At 32.3% G+C, this 13,826-nt stretch overlaps 1 protein-coding gene across 7 annotated transcripts in view; it reads left to right on the top strand.

Annotated features, from left to right (window-relative positions):
• The window catches only part of NOVA1 (NOVA alternative splicing regulator 1), a 136,560-nt gene that overhangs the window by 38,884 nt on the left and 83,850 nt on the right, over positions 1 to 13,826 (top strand). For 2 of the 7 annotated variants that reach the window (XM_037741709.1, XM_037741708.1), the window contains exon 3: positions 4,367 to 4,468. The exons of the other annotated variants lie outside the window; for them this stretch is intronic. The gene's annotated coding sequence lies outside the window, so the exon portion shown is untranslated. The remainder of the gene's footprint in view (positions 1 to 4,366; positions 4,469 to 13,826) is intronic. 7 annotated transcript variants of the gene reach the window in all.

Raw genomic sequence — 13,826 nt, 5'->3', positions numbered from 1 at the left:
CTTCCCTCCCTCCTTCCCTCCTTCCTTCCTTCCTTCCTTTTTTGAGACAGAGTCTCACTCCGTTACCCAGGCTGGAGTGCAGTGGTATGATCTTGGCTCAGTGAAGCCTCTGCCTCCCAGGTTCAAGCAATTCACCTGCCTCAGCCTCCCGAGAAGCTGGAATTACAGGTGCATACCACCATGCCCAGCCAGTTACTTGTATTTGTAATAGAAAAGAAGATTTACCATGTAGGCCAGGCTGGTCTTGAACCCTGGCCTCAAGTGATCTGCCCACCTCAGCCCTGCAAAGTGCTGGGATTACAGGTTTGAGCCACCAGGCCTGGCCTAGTCCTCCTCCTATGAGGATAGGGAGATTACTAGCTCTCTGATGAAGCACATGTAAAAAACTTTGGTGGGGGGTGTGGCAGTTGTTTTTGGAATGTCATAGCAACCATTTCTGGATTGTCTTTTTCTACTCTTTCTCAGTTTTTACCTCTCTGGTATATTCACGACCTCTGGCTGCTTGTGTCTCCATCAACTGGGGGCTCAAGTTCAGCTACTTTCACACTCACTATACTCTTTGCTTTTGCAGAGAGGGAATCCCAGTTATCTGTACCCTGTCTTCCGACTCCATGTCTTTTCTGTGTCTCTTCAAATGGGCACAGAGAAGGGAAATGGGCATGGGATAATATGCAAGTCTAACACACAAGCAGAGGTCCAACTGAGAGGTGAGATACCAGTCTTCCCTTCTTGCTAATCTTTTAGATGAACTCTTCCCTGATTTGGACTCTCAGCAACAGCACTGTTCAGCTACACTAAGTCAGTGAAGCAAAGTCTGATGATTGCCTCCTGATGGAGGCAGGAGAAGGCACTTCTGGGATAAGAAGGAACTGAGGAAGGTAAAGATATTTAAGTTGTGGAGGTAGAGTTGGCTCTCACTTGTTTAAGTCTGTCTTCCAAATATAAAATCCTTGATAGATGCCTTTGTTGTTAGTCTTGGGTTCTAATTGCCAGCCCCTGGGCAATGGGGAAAGTGCCACCTGATATCTAATTATGTACATTTTACCAGTTTTGCCTAGTAGTTTTATTCTTCCTAGCTACAGTGAAGTTCGTTTCGCCACAGCTCTACCTCAGTCAAATATTGTAGCGTCTTTCTAAAACAGTAAAAACAAAAACAAACCTGAAGTCCTTATTATGGCTTAGAAGGCCCAATATGATCTGACTGCAGGTTAGATTTTTGATCACATATTCCTGCCTCAAGGCTTGCTCTTAATCTACCATCTGCTATCTATCTGTATACAGTATGCTAAAACCCCAGATAGTACACTTACTTCATTTCATTCTTCTTTTAAATGCTGCCTCCTTAGTGTTCTCTGAATACACTTAAAATAGTGTTATTTGTTTTATTCCCATCACTTGCTTTATTTTTTGTTTATACACTAATTTTTATACATTAAATTTTATATTTAATAGTTTATTTTATCACTTCTATTAACATGATTTTCAAGAGGGAAGGTCCTTGACTTCTTTATTCAGCACTTTACTCAGTGCCTAACATAGTCCTGACCCATAAGAAACAATGAATTTTTGGTGTTGATTGAATTAATGAATTCTAGTTATTAGATTTGATCTTTAGATAATATATTTGACTTATCCTACAATTTTTACTCTTCCAGTATTTTACATAGTATAATTTTAATTTTTATTACTTTTATTATTTCTAATTGTATATTCCCATTATTATCACCCCAGTAGAATCATCCATAACTCTAATTTATTTTCTATGCTGTTAGAATTATTTTTTATAAAATACTTACCTAAATGCCACTCTTGGGGTGAAACATTTGAAAATTTCTTAACATAATTTGTTCTGTACCTGTTGTCCTTCTCTTCATAGTTCTTACATGAACTCTATTCCACTCATATCCTTTTCATTACAGTACTCTGAATGCTAAACTATGCTTCTCTTTACTTCTTTGCCTTTTTGCATAAAACCTACAGCTGTGTATTTTTTTACTGTGTGAATACATAAAATGTAACTTCTATGAGAAGAATAGAAAACATTCTTTACATTTGAAGTAGTTAGGAACCACTTGTATAGTTGTCGTATGCTGTCATTTTATATGTATTAGCAAGCCTTTTTCCTCACTGAGTATCTTTAGGTTTTGTTAAGAATTCACTTGTCATTTTTTAAATGAGTATTTAAGTCACCACAATCTTGGAGGGTTTTGTCATATTGTTTGTAATATTGTGAGTTATTTTAAAGGTGAGAATAATCTTTTTCTTTTTGAAGGATATGTATGTATGAATGGTTATTGTATCTTTATATCTCCAGAAAAATACCTGGAAGGAGTAGAGAAAATGATTTTTAAAAATAAAAGTATTATGTGCATTACTTTTTAAAAAAATGTGATCCCTTGTTAGAGTCTTCAAATTTAGATGTTTTGTTTGTATACTATTAAATAAATGAAAGACTGATAAATGAAATGACATTATTTACATAAAAAAATTAAAGCCAAATATTTACTATATCTGACTCTATTCCAAGTAAGTACAGTGTGTGAGAAGGGACCAGTATGGCTTTTTGAGAAATGCAGACTCCAGAGGTATGTAGCAGAATTCTAAAACTTGTACTTTACATTTTCATTTTGAAAATAATACAGAAATATGTAGTTTGTGATACTGATCTATTTTAGAAGGCATGGCTAAATGAAAATTAATATTATGAAATTATGAAACAGTAAACAAAGGTGGAATCCCATAGTTATTTGAGGAGCTCTTTTGAGCTATTATTACTATTACTGACAATAATAGGCCAGGTGTTATATCATGTGTCTGGTATGCATTATTTCATCCTGTAGTTGGAATATCCCTTCAAGTTGCTATTACTCATTTTACATGAGAAGAAAGAATGCTCATTTACACATTTAATTTAGAAGGATTAGTTCTGCTTGTTCAGTTGGATTTCTTGAGTGTAATTTATCAAAGTTTCTTAAACTGCATGAGAAGTCAGAGCCCTTTAAAAACCTAACAAAATCTTACAGCCCATTTCCCCTGAAACATGTGAGTATGGAATGCATATATTTTTATTTTAGTGTACAATTTCCTAGAATTCCTAGATTCCTTTGATATGTGAACACAAAATTGGGAATCTCTGTTCTATGTCTTTTTAAATAAAGAGCCATGTCTTGTCACTTAAGGAAAGTAATATATATTTACACTATGCTTTATTCTAGAAAAAATTTAAGAAAGCTGAAAGGAAGTTGTCAGCTCTCTCTAACTCTACTTAGTATATGCCAAAGTAAATAAATTCTGTGTAATTAGAAAGTGAGATTCAGAAAAGTTTGACTTATGGTATGTTTTTATTGGTCAGGTTTGTTGGACTTTGTCACAAAGCACCATCAGTCTGTTTCAGAAAGAAATCTACATGTGAATATTTTTAATAATGTAAAGTTACCTCTTCAGAGTAGTATATACGTAGTAGCTCTGCCTAGAGCTAAGAGATTGACTAGTACCTTACAGCCTTGTGATTTAGTGATGTTTCTCAGAGAATAATTATTGAATTTGATTTTCTGATTCCATCAAAGATAAATTATATAGACAGGTTGGTGTAGTAAAAGCAGAAAGTGGAAAGTGGTAATAATTTTCTGTACTAATGAACTAAAGTGATCATAAACTTGGTTGACTCATTGTTTATATGGGCTAAGGATGAAGACTGTATTTGGAATCTAACTTAATTTCATTTTGGAGGGAAAAAGTTGTCTTTTCATAAAACATCAGTAGTTGTTGAGGACTAATTATTTTATAAAGTTGTTTTTTAACTATAATGTAGTTTGGAATTTCAGAATGACTTTCTAAAAAATTCTTTTTAGATATTTTTATGGTGCTTGTGCTTCAGTTTGATATCTTACCTATTTTGCTTTTTTCCCCCTTGAATTTTCATCTGAACCAAAAACATCAACTGAGCAGAATAAACAATCTTGTTGTATCATATGTGTGCCTAGTTTTAGGTATATTACTGTGGAAATAATGTTATAAATCAATATAAGTATTTAGGTTTTATTTTTTAACATATACGTTCTAACATTTGGTTTATAGTTATGTTGTGAATTGAGTAACTGTATTTCTACCTTTCCTGCAGTCATTCTTAGCATTCAATTTTTAAATGAATGACAGCCCATTTGTGTAGGTCTCTTGTGACTGAGTGATGTATTCTGTTTTGCTGTGGCAAAGTTTTCAGACAGCCACTTTTGTTCTTATATATTTTCATTTTCTATAGTACTTTTCATCCCTGTATATATGTACAGGAGTCACTTCACCCACCACCGAATTGCAGCCACTTCTGAGGTGGAACGCAGCAACTGTTTAACAGCGCACTTTCCCCTAGGTGCTGACAGCTGCAGAAGAAATTGTACATGGTGCTGTACAGAAGGTATTTCTCCACTGTGCCATCTGCAGAGTGAAACTGACTAGGAGTACTACATAGACTGTAAGTTTCTTGTGTACCTGCCCTAGACTGGAAAACCCAATAAGGGAAAATAACAAATAACTGGGAAGCATCATCTAAAAATGTATTGAGGTCAGTTAAACTTAGTGCCGCTCTCCCTGGCTCTAAATTTTATTTTAAGGTCATCTGATTGGTACCAAATTAAATAACAGATAGATGGATGCACTCCTTTTTATTCTAAAAGCAAATAAAACTAAAATGCTTCTGTCAATATTCTTCACTTTGAATGGAACTTAATCATTCTGTTTTTAAATATTTTAAAATAACCAAATGAATATTATAAGATTTCAGAGCCATGCTCTTAAAATAGCAAACTTGTGATTCAACAGGAACATGTTAACTAGCTTTGCTTCCAGTGTTTTATGTCTTGGTTTTAATACTTTCTTTTGTAGTTTTGCAGCAAAGCCAGTTTATGATAACCTAGTTTTAATTCTTTGGATTATAAACATTTATTTTTGATTTCTTTTTTATTTTTAATTTTTTTGAGATGAGGTCTTACTTTGTCACCCAGGCTGGAGTACAGTTGTGTGATCATAGCTCACTGCAGCCTCAACCTCCTGGCTTTACACGTGTGCTAACCACACCTGGCTAATTTTTTTTTTTTTTTTTTTCTTTTCAGTTTCTGTAGATAATAGGGTCTCACTGTTTGAGACCAGCCTAGTCTAGAACTCCTGGCTTCAAGTGATTCTCCTGCCTTGGCCTCCTGAAGTGTTGAGATTATAGGTGTGAGCCTCTGTGCTCTGCCCAATTTCTTTCTTTTTTCTTTTTTTTTTTTTTTAACATTTGGGTGAAAAGCTGTGGAGAGAAGAAACAGTAAATATTTGAACTTCCACTTAATTCAGTTTTAGTCTCTCCCATTTAATTATTTAATGAGGTTTTCTTATGTAAAAGCACTTTCGTAAGAGTGCTATCTTTGTAATGGTTTGGCATGTTTATACCTTATAAAATAGAAAAAATATCATTAGAAACAACTGTTTCTGTTGTTACACAATATGATACAGATTCTTATATTTTATTATTTTAGTGGTTTTTTTAGACAAAAGTATGACTTATTGTTTATCTCTTTTTTTGCTACATATATAGACATTTCTATGTAAAGAAATTAGAATCTTAGACTTCAGAGTCTTAATCATATTAAATACAGTATCATTTGGTTTAGGTAACTTTAAATTATGTGTCCTAAGTTAAACTACATTTGTGCACATACCTATGTTTATAGATTCTCCAAGCAGATAAAAGATAACTTCATTCTGCAGTTTGTTTACTTGTAATATGAGGTGGGTAGAAAAAATGATTTTCTAGGGACATTTTAACTGTTTTCTGTTTAATTCAGGGTTAGTAGTGTTTGTATTTAGAATTGTACCTTACATCATATTACCTAGATAATTTGGGCTCAAGTAACTTTGTTCTAATTAGAATATTATTTGTGTTAATTAAATGCTGAGTGATATGTTTTAGAATCAATAGACAAAGTTGGATTTCCTACAAAGATTTTCAGTTCTCTATGTAATTTTGTAGTGTAGAGAACTCCACTATTTTGAAATATGATTTTTGGACAATGCAGCACAATTATTATCTTCTTCATCATGGAAGCATAAAGTGGATAAGAATAAAAGAGTTACTTACATTGAGTGGAAATTTAGTTAAAGATTACCAAAAACTGACATTTTAATGAGGCTTACCCCCTTTATTTGCATAGATTTAGCATTTCATTTAATAGTCAAAGCACCAAAGAAGTAAATATCAATACTTAAAAATTTACAGTTTACACATAGTGTACTTATGTATCTCTAGCCAAGAGAGTATATGAAATATTTGAATTGCTATAATTGATTCTTTGGCACTTTCTACAATGTAATTGTAAGTATTCCTTAATCCCATTCATTTTATTTACTGAAGTCATCATTATTTGACAGAATAGATTATATGTTTCATATATTAAGTTTTTATTGAAAGGCACAAACTGTATCTGTTTTGTATGTCCTACTATATGTTTTTAAATTATACAAGTTGTTATATTTTAGACTTTATGTGGATGATAAAAGTTTGATAACTTATTTGATTCAACATTTAGATATATGACTCTTGTATTTTATTATACCCATAGTATGTGGGATTTGAACAGGAATCAGATGGAAATTTTTATTGAATATACGTCTGTATTATTTGAATATAATGAAAATATACTCCTTGTGTAATCAAAAATAAACTGTTGGTGTTTCAGTTGAATTATGTATTTGAAACATTTGTTTAGTTTATTTAGAGATTATCTCCATTTCACAAAATAGATAACTCTTATCTCTACTGGTGATTTTTAAAGGGCCTTCATCATACTGTGAAAGCCCAGAATTGTGGGCCAGATTATTACTTAATTAGTACTCACTTACTAATTTTGAAAATCAGAAATAAATTATAGGTTATGAATAATTAAACTTTAATGATTTGTTTTTTATCCTCTCTCATTATAATTTTCTATTTGTAATAGGAAAAATGAAGCAAATGCACAAATTATTATGAATTTTAAGTGCTTATGTATGAATGATATATACTTAGACCTCATGTGATAATGTCCTGGCAATATCTAGCTTTCCATTAGAGGCTTTAAGAAGAGTTACTAGAACCAGCTGAAGAAATAGTGAAATTGGTGAGAAAATAGGAAACTGTATGGCAATATATTTTTCATTGCATAATTTATTCAATTTAAACGAATTTTAAAGAACATACATTTTAAAATAGAATTTTAGTCTATAATTTTAAATCTCAGATGTTCTCAGTTTTACAAAATACTCTTTTAAATTAGGTACATATTTTTATATCCATCTCAGATAGATTACTTTTTAAATTTATTTTTCTTATCAGATTTATCTGAACAAATTTTATTTATTAGAGAGACGAAACATCTTCAAATATTTTACTGTAAGTAATAGGGAAGTGATTTTTCAATGTAGGATTAGGTGGACAATTCTTTTTATTCTAAGTGGTCAATATTTGAGTTAATTCATTTGATAATCGAGCTTTAGTATTTTATACATCATTTCTTATTATCCAAAATATAATTTATATTCATACATTAATATGTGAAATTTGAATTTAAATGTTTTAGAATTAAAAATGAAATGTATTTTTTTCTAAATAGTTTCCAGATTAATGAAGATATAGTATTCATATCTTTGTTTTTCTCATTTTATATATCAAATGATTTCTGCTTATTTTTATAAATTTTGTGGCTATTTTTCAATATAAACTGAATTCACTGAAAATTTTAAATGTATAAGTTTGCATAAAAGACTACTGATGCCAGAAACCTTATTATCTTTAATACTGAATTAACAAGCATTTATTGCATTAAAACTTCTCTATAATTCTGAAATTACTATATGTCTTGTGGGTAAATGTGTGTGTGTATATATGTGTATATCATCCTTCTCATGTATTCTTTGAAGTGTGGTATTGAATCCTGACTGGCACTTTGTAGCTATTAATCAAGTGTACATTGCTTAACAAATTTAAGGTTGTTTTTTAAATCTGTTAATTGGGAATCATTTCACCTACCTCACAGGGTTGTTGTGAGGAAAAAAACAATAAAACGTATGTGAAAGAGTGCTTAGCATATACTAGTTGTACAGTGTATTAAAAATGAGTGCTACCAAACCATCAGTGGCCCCCATTCTGTCGGGGGCCATTTTATTTCAGGATAAAATCCAAATTCTGTGTCATGGTGTGTGTTCTGGCTCTCCATTACGTCTTCGGCCCCATTTCTTTCCTTGCAAACTGCACATATTGATTTATTGATACTATGGTCTTTGGAGTTCCCAGGATATATTATGCTTTCTTTTGGCCTTTATTGGAATGCAACATTCTTTTAAACTACTCACATTCCCCTTTCCCTAGGCTACTATCTTCTGTGTAACTCAAACTCATTTCTCAGTCTTTACTTTCTATTTCTTCTGTACTAAGATGTCTTCTGTCCCTTCTTCTTCACTTACATATTTTCTTGGATGATTTTTCTGTATGATACTATGGGCTGCGTTTATTCTTTTCTAGCAATTACTGCATGTAATGTAACTGCCTTTGTACTTGCCTGTTTCCTTTACTTGTAAACTCAGAGATGGTGGAGCCTGTCTTATTTGCCATTTTTCCCCCGCCACCTAAGAGTTTCTGTAACTCAGGAAATGATCGAACATTTTGTAAATAGATACGTTTCCCCTAAAAATAATTCACAACATATATAACTCCTTAAAGCAATTTGGATTCTGTATTTATAAATGTATTTCAGGTCCCACAATAATCATATCAAAATGGTGGCCATATAATTGCTCTTCTTGGCCCACCATTTCTCACTATAATGGATTTATTAGAAGAGATAGACTCACTCAAGGTGCAAGCAGAGTACTTTATTCTTTCTAGTCACTTTACGTACAATTCCATTCTGAATATTAGGTTTTCTGCCCCTTGATAAAATGCTGTTTGAGTGTCATTATTTCCATCTCTTCTCTATTCTTGCTTTTCTGCTGCTTCTTGCTTTTTTCTTCTCAATTCTCTCTCTTCCATTCCTTCTTTTCTCACTCTAGCATTTTAAAATAGATTAAATTTTCAAGTAAAGAAGAAAACGTTTAATGAAGTTTAAAACTCTCCTCCAATGTAAAATGTCTTTTCTACATCAGCCTTGCTCAAAGAGGGTTTAAAAACCTGAATAAGGAAGGAAATAGGTTGGTGAGCTAGTAGGCTTTTGCATTAATTTTTTTTTTAACGTTATCTTTTCACCCTTCTTACTGTGCTTCACCTGGGTTTTCTGGAGTTCTGGGGTTAGAATTTAGGAAGAACTAATTGGTAGTAAAGGTATGTTAGAAGTCTTAATGGATTCTTCTCTTGCTTTTCTGGATTTATTAAAGACTCCTAGTATTTGGAGATAAGAGCTATAATTCCTTGATGTGGTTGACACTTTATTTGTCTGGTTTTAACTATCCTCCTTAGGTTTTTACTTTCTGGTCTCTATCTTCTTTGTTTTGGAGTTATCTTGTTTTTTGTGTGTCTTTAGGAAAGTTTCTTTAAAAATGGATTAGTGCTAGTTCCTTTCCTAAGGCTTATCTGTCTCATGGGAAAATATATTTCTTTACTCCACCAACCTATGGAAGTACTGGCCAATTCTAAAGTAGCAGTCCAAACTGAGGGCGTAAGCTTAGTTAGTTACCATCGCTTGAGTGCTCTATATTCTAGGTCATAGACTAAGTTCTGACTATGTTACTTTGCTACTTCTTTCTCAATCTGTAAGCTCTCTTCTTTCGTACATATTTTTTTATTTGAACGGTGAACTAAAGGTTGCCTGAGCAATTTCCGGCCACAATCTTACCAAGTGTTGCCTACATGATCTGTCACCTCATTTCTAATACATAGCACTTGTTCTCAGCTTTGGGTCATTTGCTGAAACTGAGACAACAGGAAAATTCTCACTTTAATTTTCTAATATGTTACCACTGTGGCATTGAGGCCTATGGGAAGCTTGTTTTTTTATGAATGTCCATCCATTTGTGTAATTCCATGCCGTGTCTTAGGCAGTTCTGTCATTTTGGAATGTCTTTTCCACCTTTTTTTCTGAGGTACTCTTCCTAGTCTTCAAAGCCCAAGTTAGGTAAAGTCTTTATTAGTCTTGGCAGTTAGAATAAATATTTGTCTCTAGTGTGTTCTCATTAATACTTTGTTTCATGTGTTACTATATTACTTATAGATATGTCTGTCTCTCTGACCAGATTATGAGACAGATTTTGAGACAGCAACTGACTTATTTATTGATGAACTCATTGTCTAGCACCTGTTATGTGTTTAGTACATTGTCTTTTGAATTAATGAATCTCTTCTGAATACTCAGGTTGAAGTTAAGTAATTAATACTTCATCTACTTATTTATTTTTCCCCTTGTTCCAAAAGAAGTTTCAGGGAATAGTTTTTGTACCTTTTATCATAGTTTTTGCTTTTTAAATTTTTATGGATACATAATAGTCTTTTATATGTATATATATATATATATATATATATATATATATATGGGATACATGTGAATTTTTGATACATTGCATAATGACCAAATCAGGGTAATTGGGATATCCATCACCTCAAGCATTTATCATTTCTTAGTGTTTAGGAACCTCCCAGTTCCACTTCTAGTTATTTTTAAATGTATGATTATTATTTTTTAACCCAATGGTGTTTATTATTCTTAGGCAAACTTATTTTAGGTTTTAGTTCTAGTTTTGGCTAAATTAATTTTCTCCCATTTTCCTTAGATTTCTTCATTTTTGTTTCTCTTTAAATTTCAACCTCTGTAGCTAACTGTGATAAATAAGAATAACTAGATATTCCAAGCTGCTCCAAACTGCAAGTAAAATGAAATAATTAATTTAATTAAATAGCTATAATGGTCTGCTATCTCATTACTACTTTTTTTTTTCTTTCGCCATTACAAAATTTTATGTTTCTTTTTAAAAATTCTTCAGAGTTTCAGATTGCATCTTTAGATAGGTCAGAAATGGTGAAAAGACAAGCTATTGGTCATAAAAAGGGTTGGTTATAAAAGAATAATATTCCTTTAATAGAAAATTAAAATGTTAGATGTGTTTATTGCAAGTAAAGTTCTGTTTCATTCAGCCATTATACTGTTGTTATTTTCAGTGATTAGCCTAAATAAGTTGTCTCAATTTGAAATGTAGCACCGAATTTCTGCCATTCCTCAAGAGGATAATGATGCAGTCTTTATTACTGAAATGTAGTCAAAAGTATAATTATTTAATACATATGGTTGGGCAAATATGTAAAAATTAGATAACCAGGAAATCCCAAAGGCATTTTAAGTAGAGAACATGGAAAAATTCTTTCTGTTTAAAACTTTTCTTTTTCCTGGAAAGTTCCAGATGATTACAGATAGTATACTAAGAAAAGATAAAAAAATTCCCTCTTCAAATCACGTTGTTAAAGGTTGAAAGATTATAAATCAACTGGCCACATAATTGCCCAGTGATCTTTTTTCTTCCTTATTTTCATGTTGTTGGAAATATAAAGTTTTTGATAGATATTTTTGCCTTACCTTCTAACTTGCACCAATATGTCTGGTGATATTTTAATATTTAATTTTGATAATTTTATCTGTTAGTTTAATTTTAGTTATTTAATTTTAGTACTTCCTAGCTTAGGAATCTTAGTGAATGGATATTGAGACCTTTACATTACATTACATTGAGACCTTCACATTAGGTTAAATGGTGTAGATGGCAGATCTCAGGATCAGCTAAATAATGTGTCAGAGATTATACTATGTGTCATGATATATATGATTACTTGTGTGCAGTCATACTTCTTATAGCAGTAACATTTTGTGTTAGTATTTTCATAAGAAGAAACAAACTACAAAATATGGCCAAGTGATTCTCAGTTTTAGATATCAAGAAGCAGTGTTTAAAAGAGCAGTGATTTTCTCTGCCCTTCAACTCTTGCAGTAATTCAAACATTCTATTTACTTTACAACATTAGTAAAATACATTTTTCTTCTATTTTTCACTTAGTTTAAGGTGAACATTGATTTAGAATAGAGCTTTGAAATTAGGAAGAACAAAATTCTGTTTTTCTGTTTTTGTAAGCATACTTGGGGAAACCAAAATGCAAGAAACTTTTTGGCATGCATCTAGTATGTATCAATTATAAAACAGGAAAAGCGATGCATAAAAATACAATTTCCTAAAATATGCCACCTGAAATATATATTTTTTAATATTTGTTTTTCCATTTATTTCCCTATAAATGGCTCATTCTATTTTTGAATTGTGATATTGTATAGGAATATCAGAAGCCCTCTTTTAGTGGGTCAAGTAAAATGTTAAAAATTAAATAAGTAATTAACTGTAAAAATTTTCACATACCTTGTTCTTTATTTCATACTTAATCGTAGATTGTGTTCCTATACAAAATACTTTACTCATGTTATAGGGAAAGTACAAATAATAAGAAAATGGCCACCCATTGCTATTTGTTTTTTATGCTTCTCTTGGCAACTACAGCTTCACATATTCCCACAGTGCTTCAGGATATGACAGATTCAGCATGTCTGAAAATAAACCAAAATCAGAAGTTCCCTATTCTCATTCTGCCTCCCAACCCCAATCATTCTTTGCTTGTGTCTTCATCACATACTTGTGACTCTCCTCTCCCTTTACTTAAATATCATCCTGTTTTTTTTTCTGGATCCTAATTATTTTGCCTTTAAGATTTGTATCGAATCAGTATACTTTATCTCTGTTGATAAAGCTCTGTTTGATTACTTACCACAAGAAGTGATAAGTTTTTAAAGATTTGCGTGCTAGTTTTACCTTTCTGTACATTGTGTTTTCTTAAGAGTGGAAACCACATATTGTTCACCTTTGTGCTTTCCATGGAGGATACTTTTTCCCCCAGATCTCACCTTGAATTGTAATTATGGAGGATATTTTCATTAATCATTTCTGAGTTCACTCAACTAATTGTGAAGTAGTTGATTCCTGGTATGTAAGTCTTAAAAATATTGAATGAATTGCTGAAAGTCAAATCAGCACCATAATTTAAAATTAATCACACATTATTCCAGCTTGATGATACTCTTTTTAGTATTAACACCACCAGAAAAGTACCTTAAATGAATTCAATAATTATTAAGAACACTTGGTTTGGTACTAATGTGAAAACAAATTTTACTTATAGTATGCTGTTACATGCTGGTTTGTAGGCTCTTGCTATAATTTAGATGAACTGTCTTTTTCTTCTTGTTTCCATTTTTGAAAATATGGTTACATGCCATTTTGAGGAAATAATTTTGGCAGAAGTCATCTAATTCAGCAACTCCCAATCTTTTTTTTGGCAGCAGGCATTGGTTTTGTGGAAGAGAATTTTTCCATGGGAGGATTGTTTCAAGATGAAACTGTTCCACCTCAGATCATCAGGCATTAGATTTTCATAAGAAGCACGCAGCCTAGATACCGCACATGCACAGCTCATAATAGGGTTTGCACTCCTGTGAGAATCTAATGCCCCAGCTGACCTTTCAGGAGGTGGAGCTCAGGTGGTAATGCTTAATGCTTCCTCACCTGTGGCTCACCTCCTTTGTGTGGCCAGGTTCCTAACTGGTCAGGGAAGCAGGGATGAGGAAGAGGAGGCAGCAGGTTGAGGACCCCTGATCTAATTGTTTAGGTCTCTTTTTTTACAGTAGCCTTTTTGGGGTTCCTTTAGAAATAAAATACAAATGGGAAACAAGCTCCTTTTGAAATGTTACAAAAGACTTAAACCCAACTGCTAGTCTGAGAGTGGATATGATTTATGCTAG

Source organism: Cebus imitator, unplaced genomic scaffold (assembly GCF_001604975.1).
Source record: "Cebus imitator isolate Cc_AM_T3 unplaced genomic scaffold, Cebus_imitator-1.0 Scaffold104, whole genome shotgun sequence".
Lineage (NCBI taxonomy): Eukaryota > Metazoa > Chordata > Mammalia > Primates > Cebidae > Cebus > Cebus imitator.
Note: the sequence above shows the minus strand (reverse complement) of the source record. Positions and strands in the feature narration are given on the sequence as shown.